General features: G+C 48.6%; 1 protein-coding gene across 6 annotated transcripts in view; it reads right to left on the bottom strand.

The window, feature by feature from the left end:
* The window catches only part of Tbc1d22a (TBC1 domain family, member 22a), a 284,988-nt gene that overhangs the window by 223,246 nt on the left and 49,391 nt on the right, over nt 1-12,351 (bottom strand). The gene's annotated exons all lie outside the window — the stretch shown is intronic.

The raw sequence follows: 12,351 nt of genomic DNA, 5'->3' as shown, positions 1-12,351 counted from the left end.
GAAAGGAAATGATTCTCAGTGGACTTTCCCCAGAGGACCCAGAAGGATTGAATAAGAGCCCAGTGCCCACACCCACCATACCCTGCTCTTAAATCTGCACCCAAGTGAGGTCAGTCCACCTAGCCCAAGACTGTCCTCTTTTGCAAGTGACAGGCCAAAGAGAGATTGTGGAATCGTGTCTTGCTGACCACCACCTGCACCCAGCCTGAGCTTTCTTACCACCCTCCCAAAGGCTTTCTAGTCCACCACAGGAGGAAACCGGCAGCTGTGATGAACTGAAAGCGCTGCCCTTACAGATCATGTGAGAACACCGGGTGTTGTTCGCTGCTGCCTGTCAGCGTCTGTTCGCAGGTGAATCAGCTTCACAGATGCAACTCACTTTCATTAATAGGAAAGAAACTTGACCTTTGTCATCCCAGAGAAGCAGGAGGTGACACAGCTCTGTTTGCCTGATACCCTCAAAACAGATAATGGATCCAACAGCCCTCCTCCGAGAGCATCCAAACATCCCTAGGAGCTAAGCACAGAGCAAGGGATTCCCACAGCAGCTTGTTTCACCAAAGGCATCCTGGGTCTACAATGAACTCCAGTGTGGAGATAACAAACAAAGGCTTAGTAACTGCAGAGGGTGAGCTCATAAAGCAGCTTCACAGTGACGCCGTAAAACACGGCTGGTGGCATAGTGCACGGGCAGAACATTTGCCTAATATGTACGTAGTCCATGTCTTGCAGCCCCAAGGCTTCAGAAAGAGGGGAAGAAGACCAACAGTGTCCCCATCACTCAACACCCAGTGGGGCAGCCGCATTGTGCCTACTCAACTCTGTAGACCAGGCTAGCCTCTAACTACCTTCCATGTGTTAGGTGTAAAGGTGGGCACCACCATGCCTGGCTCCATTCTTGCTACTAAAATTTTAAACAATGACGCCTACAACCATAAAAGGAGCTAAGCCACTGCATACACTGAGCACAGCACTGTGTAAGCACGACCCTGAGGATTTTCTGGAGTCCGGGGCTGCTAGTGTCCCAACCAGTCAGGTACCTTGCCAGCATGTCATACACTGACTGTTCAGAGCATGACCAACCAAAGGCATTGCCACTCTCTAACACACTCCCTACTCCTAACTTCTCCAACCAGCTTGTTACCATCTAACAGGGGAGGACAGTGAGGCACAGAGAAGCCAGTGTTCTTAGCTTAGCCTGGTGAAAAGTAACAGAACATGCTGGACCCCATGGTCACCACACCACAGTAGAGATGTCCTAAACAAGGAAGAAAGCCTAAGAACAGGCTCAGAGGTGAAGAACTGGGTGGAGAGAAGGGTGTGGAAATAATCAATCCCGAGTGTGTAGGACAAAGTACATCCCAGCCAAGTGCCTTGGTTCACAGAATGTCCTAGGAACCACAGTCATGTCACGGTCCAGTCAAATCAGGATCCAAGTCCCACCACTCTTTCCTCTGCCTTCCTGTTAGCACACAGACTTCATCCATGCTGCACAGCCCCTGTGCACTTCCCCACAGCCATGCCTGTCAGGACACTCACCCCTCCTTCCCATGCCAATCTATCAAACATACTTATTGGGTTCTGTTTGTATAGTCTGCACTGCAAAAGAGTTCTCTAGCACTTCCTGAAGGGATGCTTGCTAGGGGCAACACGTTTGTGATGCAAACTCATCAAGTGAGAACTGTGCTGGAGATTTGAGCATTTCATGTGTAATGTTTACTTTCTCCAGAAAATCCATACCTAGCCAACAGCGTGGACATTGCCGTCAGGGGTAAATTAACATATGCATCTCACTTTGAAATGCATCTCCAAAATGAGGGATGGCTATCTAGAGATGGGCAGATGGAACAGACGTGTACCATTTGATTTTACTTCTTCCTTTCTGCTTTGAGGCCCTGGGTTGGCTGGGTACTGTTTTTCTCCTTTACCCTCTGTTCTGGCCAGTGCTTCCACTGCTATGCTAACAGTGGTGGTGAATCCTTGTACTGTTCTTGATCTTAGAGGAAAGTCTTTCAATTTCTCACCATCAAGCATGGGCTAACAATGGTCTGGTCCTGCACAGCCCTTGCTAAATTAATGTACATTTTCTCTTTTTAACTTTTTACTGGTTCTTTGTGAGTTTCACATCATGCACTCCAGTCCTGTTCATCTCCTTTCACTCTTACAACCAACCTCCCAAAATAAACCACACACACACACACACACACACACACACACACACACACACAGCATAGAAAACATCTCATAATGGGAGCCTCAGTATGTCACAATGTGCCCCACAACATATGCCCCTGTCCACACATCTTCGCTTGCAAATGCTCACTGCAATGAGTCACTGATCTGGTTAGAGAACTCTGGCTTCTGTGACACCATCAATACTGGACCCTTACCAGGACCCCTCCTGGTTATCCTGTTGTTGCCCTGTGTCATGGAGATCCTACAGCTTTGGATCAACAGGACTGGGCTTTTCACATATCCAAGCCATTCACAGACGTTACAGATTTTGGGGTGGGCTAACAGAGCCCTGGGTCTGGGCCTGGGTAATAACTGAGATGGTCAGTGCACTGGTTCTCTCTTATCCTCATAGCCAAAGCTCTAGCACAGCTCTGGCTAGGCCACCCAGTGCCACCACTGACAGGAGGTAATGTCAACTCTCCTGCTCTCATGACTTCAGGGCCCACTCACCCACACCCATGTCACTGGGCCAGCTCTGCTATGCTGCCCAGTCAACACGGGGGGCCACTCTCCCACGTGCTACAGCCTATAAGAGGCTGGACCACCTCTCCTGCTCTCACACTCTCAGGACTGGCTCACCCGTGCCTTGGCCATCAGAGCTAGTTCCACTGTGTTGCTCAGGTGAGCGCTCCCAAGTACACAGGCAGTAAGTGGGTAGGACCAGCTCTCCCATCTGCCACAGGTGGTGAGGTAGGAGGGCACCACCTCTATATCCATACTTCAAGGCAGATGAGTGGTAGGGCCAGCTCTCCCGTGCTCTCAGTCTAAGGGGCAGCTCACCCACCCACCCACCACCCCACCACCCCACCACCCCAGGGCTAGCTCCACCATTCTCCAGATGCAGCAGCCAGTGAGGAGCAGAGCTGGTTGTGCACAGCCTCTGGACATCCATTGGTCCCTGGCTGCTGCTCTGACCAGGAAAGTCTCCTTGCTCTCTAATAGAAATATGAGCCACATCATTGACAATGACCCATGCACTGTGTAGCCACGGACTCAGTCATGGCACTCAGTGGCACTCAGTGGCAGCTCAGACTGGCACTTCACCATGGTCCCAAGTGATGGGGCTGGCCACTCCACTCTGGAGTCTCCAGTTCCATCTCTCTTCATAATGCTCAGGCTGCTCTATTTATCTTTCTCTACCACATACTCCCACACTGAGGTGGCTCCTGCTGCAGGCTGGCCTTGCTGCTGGCAGGCCCCTGGGCAACATCCTCTGGTAAACGAGTGTTTACGGCTGGCTAGGGGGCAGGTCTGTGAGTGCCATGGTGGTCCACAGTCTGTATTCTTCCTCCTGTGCTGCACTGTGTGGTGTCAGGCAGGGCTCTCTGTGTCTATGGCCCACCCCAGCTGTGGGGGAGGAGGACAGGTCTCTTACGTGTCCTAGACATAAAACAGCATTGGCCACCAAGCCAGGCATCAAGCTAGGTAGGATGAGTAAAGGACTGCCATCTGTTCCACCCGACTGATATAAGAACAGTTCCACCAACAAGGTGTCTTTGCCCACTGCCAGGATGGGGGGGGGGGGGGGGTGTTAATGTGTACTTTATACCTAATTTTATTGAATTACTTTATTATGCAAAGACACTGACTTCCATCGAGGGCTTTTTCAGCACCTACTGAGAGAGTCCTGTGCTAATTTTCCCTCACCCTGCTACTGAACCTTATCACATTTGATGGTCTGTGTATGCTGAAGGACCAGGGTGTTAGGTCCTGCTGCTGAACTGCTGAATCTGGTTCTCAGGGCTCTGTTGAGAATGCGCTCTTCGGTGGTCACTGGGAATGCCGCCAGCAGCTCTCCTGTCTCACGGTGTTCTCTGATTTTTCATCAAGTTGCATCTTCTAACACAAGTGTAGAACTGTTCCCCTCACTTGAAACTTTAGAAGACTAGAGGAAGGACTTAATTCTTCCTTAAAACTGAGGGGAAGTTGCTGTGCAGTTGCCTAGCTTTGGGCTCTTCGCTGGGCGTCTGTGACCACTGGTTTAATCTTCATCTCGTTGCTGGTTTGTGTATGCATCAATCTCCTGCGGTGCATGGAAGCTGTGTACTCTAGGAATCAACCCCTCCTTTTATTATCTAAGTGCATACAGTGGCCTCACATCACCCCTGGTATGTGTGCTACAGGCTATAATGATGCCTCCTGCTTTTAATTTTATTTGCATTCCCCTCCTCAACCTGATTAGTCTAGCTAAAAATATGTTCATTTTCTTTTACACACACACACGCACGCACGCATGCATGCACACATGCACGCACACACACACTAACACACCCTTAGTTTGGCTACTTATTCTTCCTGTTCTTTGAACTTAGTTTATTTTATCTCTTTCCTTAAAATACAAAGTCCATCTGTTTACTTGAGATCATGTTTCTGTTGGCATTTACCACTATAAATTGGCCTCTTAGGTCGGCTTGGCTGCATTGGTATACAACATTGGTATGTTGTATTTCCATTTTGATCTAACTTCTGTTTTGATTTCTTCTTTAGCTGACTGGCTGGTTGAGAGTGTGCTGTTTAATTACCATGTTATTTGTGACTTTTCCTCCTGTTACTGACTCCCGGTTTTACACCACGATGGCCAGAAGAGAGAGTTCATTCCACTCCGTTTGTTAGATTTGTTGTGGCTTAGCGTCTGCTCTACCCTGCAAGTATCTTCTGGACTGTTTACCTACTGAGACATTTCAGTAGGTTTCTTGTTTTGTTTTGGTTGGTGTTGGGTCAGACAATGGTGTCATTGACTGGTAGTACTAGTAAGCTTTGATTCTTTCTTTTTTTTATGTAAACTAAAGGTTTTTCTTTGTGATTACAAAGAATATCACACGGCTTAAAGAATATCAGAAAGAACAACAGCCTTTTGAAGCTGATGACAGCCCAATAATCCATCTGACATTGCTGTAACAAACATTCATTCTGAGGAAAAGGCCCAGGCCTGGGGAGGCAGAGTCAAGAGCATCACACACTCAAGGCCTGCCTGGGCTTCAGAGCAAGTTCAAGGCCAGCCTGGGCTTCAGCTCAGTGAGAACTTGTCTCAGTTGTTTTAAAAGCAGGGATGTAGCTCAGCGGCAGAACATTTGCCTAGCATGTGTGGCCCTGGGTCAACCCCAGGAATGAAAAAGAAGAATCTTTTTGACTCATAGTTTGGAGATTCGATCTACCAGCCATCAGTGCCATTCCTTTAGGATCTATGACAAACAGCACATTATGGCAGCAGCACAAATGGAACTAAACCGTTTCACCTCACGGCCAGAGATCCAAAGGCAGAGAGGGAGTGGCTGGGTCCGATAGTTCCTTCTGGCTCCTTTAGGCTTTCCAGTCCCTCTAGGGATAAAGGTAACCTACACCACAAGGGAGTTCATCTGGATCTGAAGGAGAACCTCACAGTGAGCTAGCCTTCTATGCTCACATACATTACAGACTCAAGGTGAACTCCCTTAGCTCCTGCTTTAAAAGCAGGCCTAGTGATGGGTGTCCTCCGCTGTCCAGTCTCCTGGAAAACCCTAGTCTCTCCTCCTCTCTGAAAGACAGCTTGGCCAGCATGGGATATCCTGGGCTAGCAGGTTTGTTTTTCATGGGGTATTTTGAATGTATAATCCCACTATCTCAAGTCACAGTTTCTGTTGAGAACCTTCTGGTAAGTCTAATAAAGTTCTCTTGTAGAGGACAAGTTGCTTTTTGCTTCTGCTTTCAAAATCTCTCTGGATTTTAATGAGGTGAGGCCCAGCAGGGCCTAAGTGTTGATGTCTCCCCTCAGCTGAAGCGTTTTCAGTGAACATTTCTTGACACCTCTCTCTGCCTCTGTGGCTTTTCTCCTATTGGTTCATTGTTGGGCCAGGGAGCCCCCATGCGGGCTTCACTCTTATTATTCCTATTTCCTGTAACTGTAGGCAACCATCTCTGAGCTCCCTGGCTCTACCTCTGCTTGGAAGGCTCGACTGCGACTGCGGAAGCTCCTGTGCGCTTCCCAGTTCAGTCACACTGCTGAGCCTCAGCTCTTGAGTTTGGCCGTGGCTTCTGTTAAATGGCTCGCTTTGTTCATCCTGTCTTCTGACAACTGTAAGTCTCATTCATTGTTCCCTCAGCTTCCATAAAGCAATGACTGAATCCTTCATGTAGGCCTCCATGTCTGTGGGATATGTGACTGGAACTTCCGTGTGCTTCATACCATGTCTCCCTAATATTGTCTCTTCGTTTTCTTTGCAGTCTTAGGTAGCTATTTTTACACACTTTTGCTGAGTAGCTTCAGAGAAGCTCTTCTCGGGGTTTCCTAGTTGGCCTTCTGTTACTGTGACAAACCACTATAATCAAAAACAACTTGGGGGAAAGGGTTTATTTGGCTTACATGTCCCAGTCACAGCGCACTACCGAGGACGTCAGGACAGGAACCCCAGCAGAAGCAGAAACAAGAATCCCAAAGGAACGCTGCTGCTCCCAAGGCTTGCTCGACTCCTCTCTCATGCCACCCAGGACCTGTGCCCTCCTACAGCACTCATAAATCAAGGAGATGTCCCACAGACTAGCCACAGGACAAGCTGATGGAGGCTGTAGTTGACAAAGACTAAGCAGTACAAGAGGAACAGTAAAACATTCCACTTGTAGCCCCTCCGCCAGTCAAGTCTGAGAGAAGATCTTGCCGATGCATGCACAGCAAAGGTCCAAGAGGTGCCTGTTTATTCCCCTAAGGCAGTGCTTGCAAGTGTTCAAAGTCAGGTTCTGTCTCCCAAGCCAGTGAAGTCAGAGTTGGCTGTCTGTGTGCTCAATCTGTGAAGGCCATGTACTGTATACAGGGAATAGAAAGATGACCTCAAAGGGCTTGCTTTGGGCAGCTGCTGGAAGATCACACGGTCTAGGTGAGGGTATCTATAACAGTCTAAGGCTCGAGGACAGGTCTCTTGGTGAACTCGGCGAGGCAATTACTACAAACACAGTCCTCTGCGTTCCAATCACTGGGGAGCCCTGTTCCTTTCCCCTAGTATTGCCCTTTTATTGCCTTAAAGCCTCTCTTCCCTGCCTCGATCAGCCGCATGATCCCTTTAGTGCTGTGAGTCAGCAGCCCATGGTGGCTTCTCAACGTTCACTGGTTCACTGACGGCAGAAATCAGAGGCTGACACTGGCTGGATGGCTCAGCAGGCAAAGGAGTCCAACCTGAGTTCCATCCCCAGAACCAAATGGTGGAAAGAAAGAACCTACTCTGACCTATACACACACACACACACACACACACACACATACACACACACACACACACACACACACGCGCGCGCGCGCATCATGGAGCACACTCACATGCATGCATGTGCACACCAAGTAATCTTTTGGCACTGGGCAGTGTTGTCTTTGGGGTCAGTGTCATAAGTTCTTACTTTCTTCTATGTGCATTCTTAAGTTTTTGCTTCAAGAGCTGAGACCTCTCACTAGACTCCCACACTAGCATAAAGCTCTCTTCTGTGGGATGAGTCCTGAGCCCCATCCTGCACTGTCACATCCATGTGTTATTTACTCTGACAGTCCCTCATACCCTCTGGCTCTCTGATGCTTTATCCAACCCAGCCATCTGTGAATGTGTTCCTTAATCTAGAGATGAGCTTTGTGCCTGCTCTCCTCTGCTGTGGTTGAACCTACTCAGAGGCCTGGGCTGAACAGGGATGAAACGCCCCCTGCTGGAACTCCTTGCACCTCAGTACTATGAAGTGCAAAGGTCAGGAGCCAATCGGCTAGAAGCAGCTGCTCCTTTAACAGACACCTCCACCCTACTTCAACACTCCTCCCCAATCTTTGGACCTACTGAAGCCCAGATTTTTTGCCTAAGAGCCACCTTCCCTCCTCGTCAGTCTGGCTAGATTAGCTCTTTCCTCCTTTCAACATAAGCCTTTCTCACTCACTGATATGCATCCCTTCACCTCTACAGCCTTTGAGGGCCTGGACCTGTAACACAACACAGCTCAGCATGGGACACAGTGGGAAGACACTGCAGGCAAGGAGCTGCTGGTCTCATTTCCAGCTAGTGAGCATTTGTCTTAACTCAACTTCAGGTGGTCCTAGGACTGGTCTTCCTGAGAGGCTACTACAACAGATGGCCATCAGCAGGAACAACACTTCCCGTGAGCATGGCCAAATCAAGGGTCACAATCATGCTTTAAGGGGAGAATATGGGGACCAGAGCCTGCTCGTCACACATATACATCAGTCTGTAAAACAGATTATCCTCCATTAACCAGACAGCTCCAAATTGCATGGAGGCTAGGCTTCCCAACCAGTATAGGCCAACAAGCAGCAGGGCCCACTCCTGGTATGACAAGATCTCAAAGTGCATGTTTGCTTTGTGGTCCCCAGGCCCCATTTACACACGCAGCCATTCTCCAGGCAACTGAACCACCAGTCCGTACCATTTACCCTGCCCCATCCATTCCTGCATCACACATTACAGAATCCACTGGGAACTAAAGGAAGGAAAGAATTAAGACACAAGCTTTCTTTATTGTTATTTTTTAAGTCATGTGTACATGTATGTGAAATGTGAGTCTGTGCAGTGCCCACAGAGACCAAAAGAAGGAGTCAGATCCCCTGGCCTGGAGTTATAGGCAGCTATGAGGCTCCCAGTAAAGGTGTTGGGAACCAAACTCAGGTCTCTGCAAGAAACAGCAAGTGCTCTTAACCATTGAGCCACCACTCCAACCTCAAGTACACAAGACCAAAGCTAACAAGGTGACTCCTCTACCAGCATACCTTGCCCTGTCCTCTTACATTTCACCCACCTCTAGCCCTGGTCTCGAGGGCCACTGTGAAACACAGCCTGCCCCTCCTTTACATACACTGCATTAGACTGTACTTCCTGCCCAAACCCGGCCCCTCTAGGCCACCCCCACTTTCTATAATCAAAAGCTTGAGCTTGACTCAGAAATAAAAAAGAAATCTGCAGTTTCAACTGACAGCTTTATTCCACCTGGGAAAAAATAGCACTGACAACAAGAGAAAAGAGAAAAAGAGGACCTTCCAGTACAGCTATAACACCAAAGAGTAGATTTCCACGGAATCAGCTAATTTTCATACTTAAAATATTCCAGCAAGTTAGCCTGTCCTTCACTTCACTGACTTTGCCAGGATGATGGACGGCCCCTTCTCCCTCAAATGGATTGCCAAACAGCATTTTATTGGGGATTTCCTCTAAAAGGCAATTGGAGGTTCCTGCAACACAATTTATAGGTGCATTGTTTCCATTTATTTTAATTTTATTTATAGCCCTCTGCCCAGAGCCGTTGGGCACGGGCAGCTGTAAATCAGAGACCAGAGACAGTGCTTTGTTCCATGCAGATGTTCAAATGTCAGGGAATTGTTTGGAAAGCTCTAATCTGAATACTAATTACCTTTTCAATCAGACCTTAGGTGTGAACTCCCCTTTTTAAATACTACACAAAAACACTGCACCAAAGAAAATTTCATTATCTAGCACTCAGAATCCTGACCTGAAGAGCATTGAGTGGTCCTACTCCAGAAGAGGCGCCACCTACTGGAGGGCACACACTCCAACACCAGGAGTTAACTGTAGATACAACTCCTGGATGACCTTGGGCAAGGTTCTTGACTTCTGTGAGCTTCAATTCTCACAGCTATTAAACAGAGTAGTGGTAAGGAGAATCCCGTCTAGAGAGTTACTGTCCACCGAATGAGATCCCGGAGCAATGTCCAGCAGTGTCCCTCCAGGTCAGGGTCCTGCCAGTGCCAGGCAGGTCAGTGTTGGAAGGGCTGTCTTCTTCCATTGCCACCCCAGGTCTCGTGCTACTATGACCAAGTATCCAGCACTAAATGCCTGCCCAAGTATCCTGCCCAATCTGCCCCACCTCTCACGGCCTTTTCCATGCCATCTACTTTGGACTCTGGGCTGACCATGCAGTTCCCCATGCGACAGCCTCCGAATCCTACTGACTCTCACCAGAGACCACTCAGTTTCCTCTGACACCACACACCACTGTTTGGCTCTCCACATGGACTGCCTGGTTCACATTTTCCACGTCACCAAAATGAACTTTCTGGAAATTATCACTTAGAGATTAGTCTTTTAGACAGCTCGGGTAGCCTGCATCCCTGTTGCAAAGGTCGGGCCTCACTATAAAAGGATTATGCATTCTCATCTGCTGTCAGTCTTGGCTGGGGGCCACCAGGTACTAGAGAGAAAGTGGTAATGACAAGCATGGAATCCTGGCAAGGCTTTGAGAGGCACCAGGAGCCTCCACCAGCTCCTTGCCTCTACCCTTGGCCATGAGAACACAGTCTGAGACAGGACTTGTAGCTTCAAAGTTGAGCCCAGAGTGGGAGAACACTGGAGCTGTCCATAGCCCTTCAGAGACTACAAGGAGCCTTACTCTTCCCAGATATAACTACTACTGTCAACCAAGGATAACAAGGCCTTGCCCTCAGGAGACTATGGCCAATTGGAAGGAGCTGGGTGCAAACAGGAAGTGACTAGAAATGAGTGGCTAGGGTTGACTCTTGGGGGTTGACTCTTGGAGCTGGCAGGCAAGGGTCTCATAAAGAAGCCATCCACGACTCTGGCTGGCCCTGAGTGCCTCCCCAGCATAGACAAACACAAACACTCATGATACATGAAATCCATGCCCAGCCCTGTTTCCTGCTGGCCCTCCCCAGGCCTGCTTTCTCACTGGCAGGTGAACCGACTGCATCTCCAACCAACTGGCAGCACCTGGGACAAGAGTCTGTCTGCCTGACTTTCCTCTGTGCCTCCTGCTCTGTTCACAGAACAGTGGTCTGAGTCTGCCTGCTCTAGGGTTTGTTTTGTTGGTTTGCTTTTTCCATAACACTCCCACTGTTCAAAAATACTGACATACTCACTTCTCCTAAAACCTTTTTTCATAACCCTACTCCAAAGATCTGGCCTTCAAACAAGAAAAGAGATCATTTTGGAAAGAGAGGTTAGAAGTGACCTCAGAAACCTACTGAGGAGACTAAAAGCCAAGAGACCACTGGAAGACAAAGAAATGCCCCTGTCCCAGGTCGATGAATAATGGCCGAATTAGCATTCTCTACCTTGGGCAAACAGGCCATTGTAAATGCTTATTTTATGACTAGAGTTTCATAAATTATGCAGGGAGATTCTCTCAAGTGGCCTTCCTCTGGCCTTCCAGATGCAGTATTAATTTGGCAGCAATGTTAAGTAGACGGATCCACTCCACGCTGGTAAGTCTGTTAGGACGTTTGGGTCTCCACAGCGAAACCAGAACTGACTTCACAGCACACAGAGAACAGCAGAGCTACAGCAGGGCAGTCCTCCCTCTAGAGCTACAGCAGGGCAGTTCTCCTCAAATCTTCAGACACCAGGAAGGTGAGATTGCACACTGCAACCTGCACCAGGGACAGTGGGATGTGAAAGGAGAGACAGCCTTACCCTTGGGAGCTCACGAGCCATTGAGAGTGCTCCATATGCCCACACAAGTGACTTGCAGGAACGGGAGGAAGCCAAGGTGAATTAATTAGTTGATTATTAGATGCCAGCAAGAAGAGGCATGAGAGCAACAATGTCAACATCTCAGTTACGCTTCTTGGGAGAAAACACTGGGACAAAGGAACTTGAGGGAGGGGTTTAGTTGGCTCTCAGTTTGAGGTTAGAGCCCAGCATGGTAGCAGGCTTGGTGACAGAAGCTTAAGTCAGCTGCTCACACTGCACCCACAATCAGGAAGCAGACAGCAATGAATGTTTGTGCTCAACTCACTGTCTACACTTACACAATCCAGGGCTGTGGCCCAGGGAATGGTGCCACCCACATTTAGGGAGAGTCTTCCTACCCCAACTAACTAAAGAGTGGTTGTGAAAGGGGGAAGATGTGATCAAGCTATACTGTATGTTGAAAACATTAATAAAACAATTTTTTTTAAAAATTTACCACAGATATGTCCTAATCCAAATAGACCCTCACAGGTGCGTGTGGAAGCTTGTCTCCTCCTCATGATACTCAATCCTGTCAGACTGACAACTTCTAACCAGCACAGTAGAAGGGAATGGAAGCACAGGCAGAAACAAGGAGGCTTGGAGTTGGGGATTACAACAGCCAGATAAGGTGCTAACCCTGGTCCTGTGACCTGGGAGTCTGCTTATAATGTCAATG

The sequence above is a fragment of the Rattus norvegicus genome, chromosome 7, assembly GCF_036323735.1.
Source record: "Rattus norvegicus strain BN/NHsdMcwi chromosome 7, GRCr8, whole genome shotgun sequence".
Classification (NCBI taxonomy): Eukaryota; Metazoa; Chordata; class Mammalia; order Rodentia; family Muridae; genus Rattus; species Rattus norvegicus.
The sequence above is the reverse complement of the archived record's forward strand: the minus strand, read 5'-3'. Positions and strand labels throughout refer to the sequence as shown.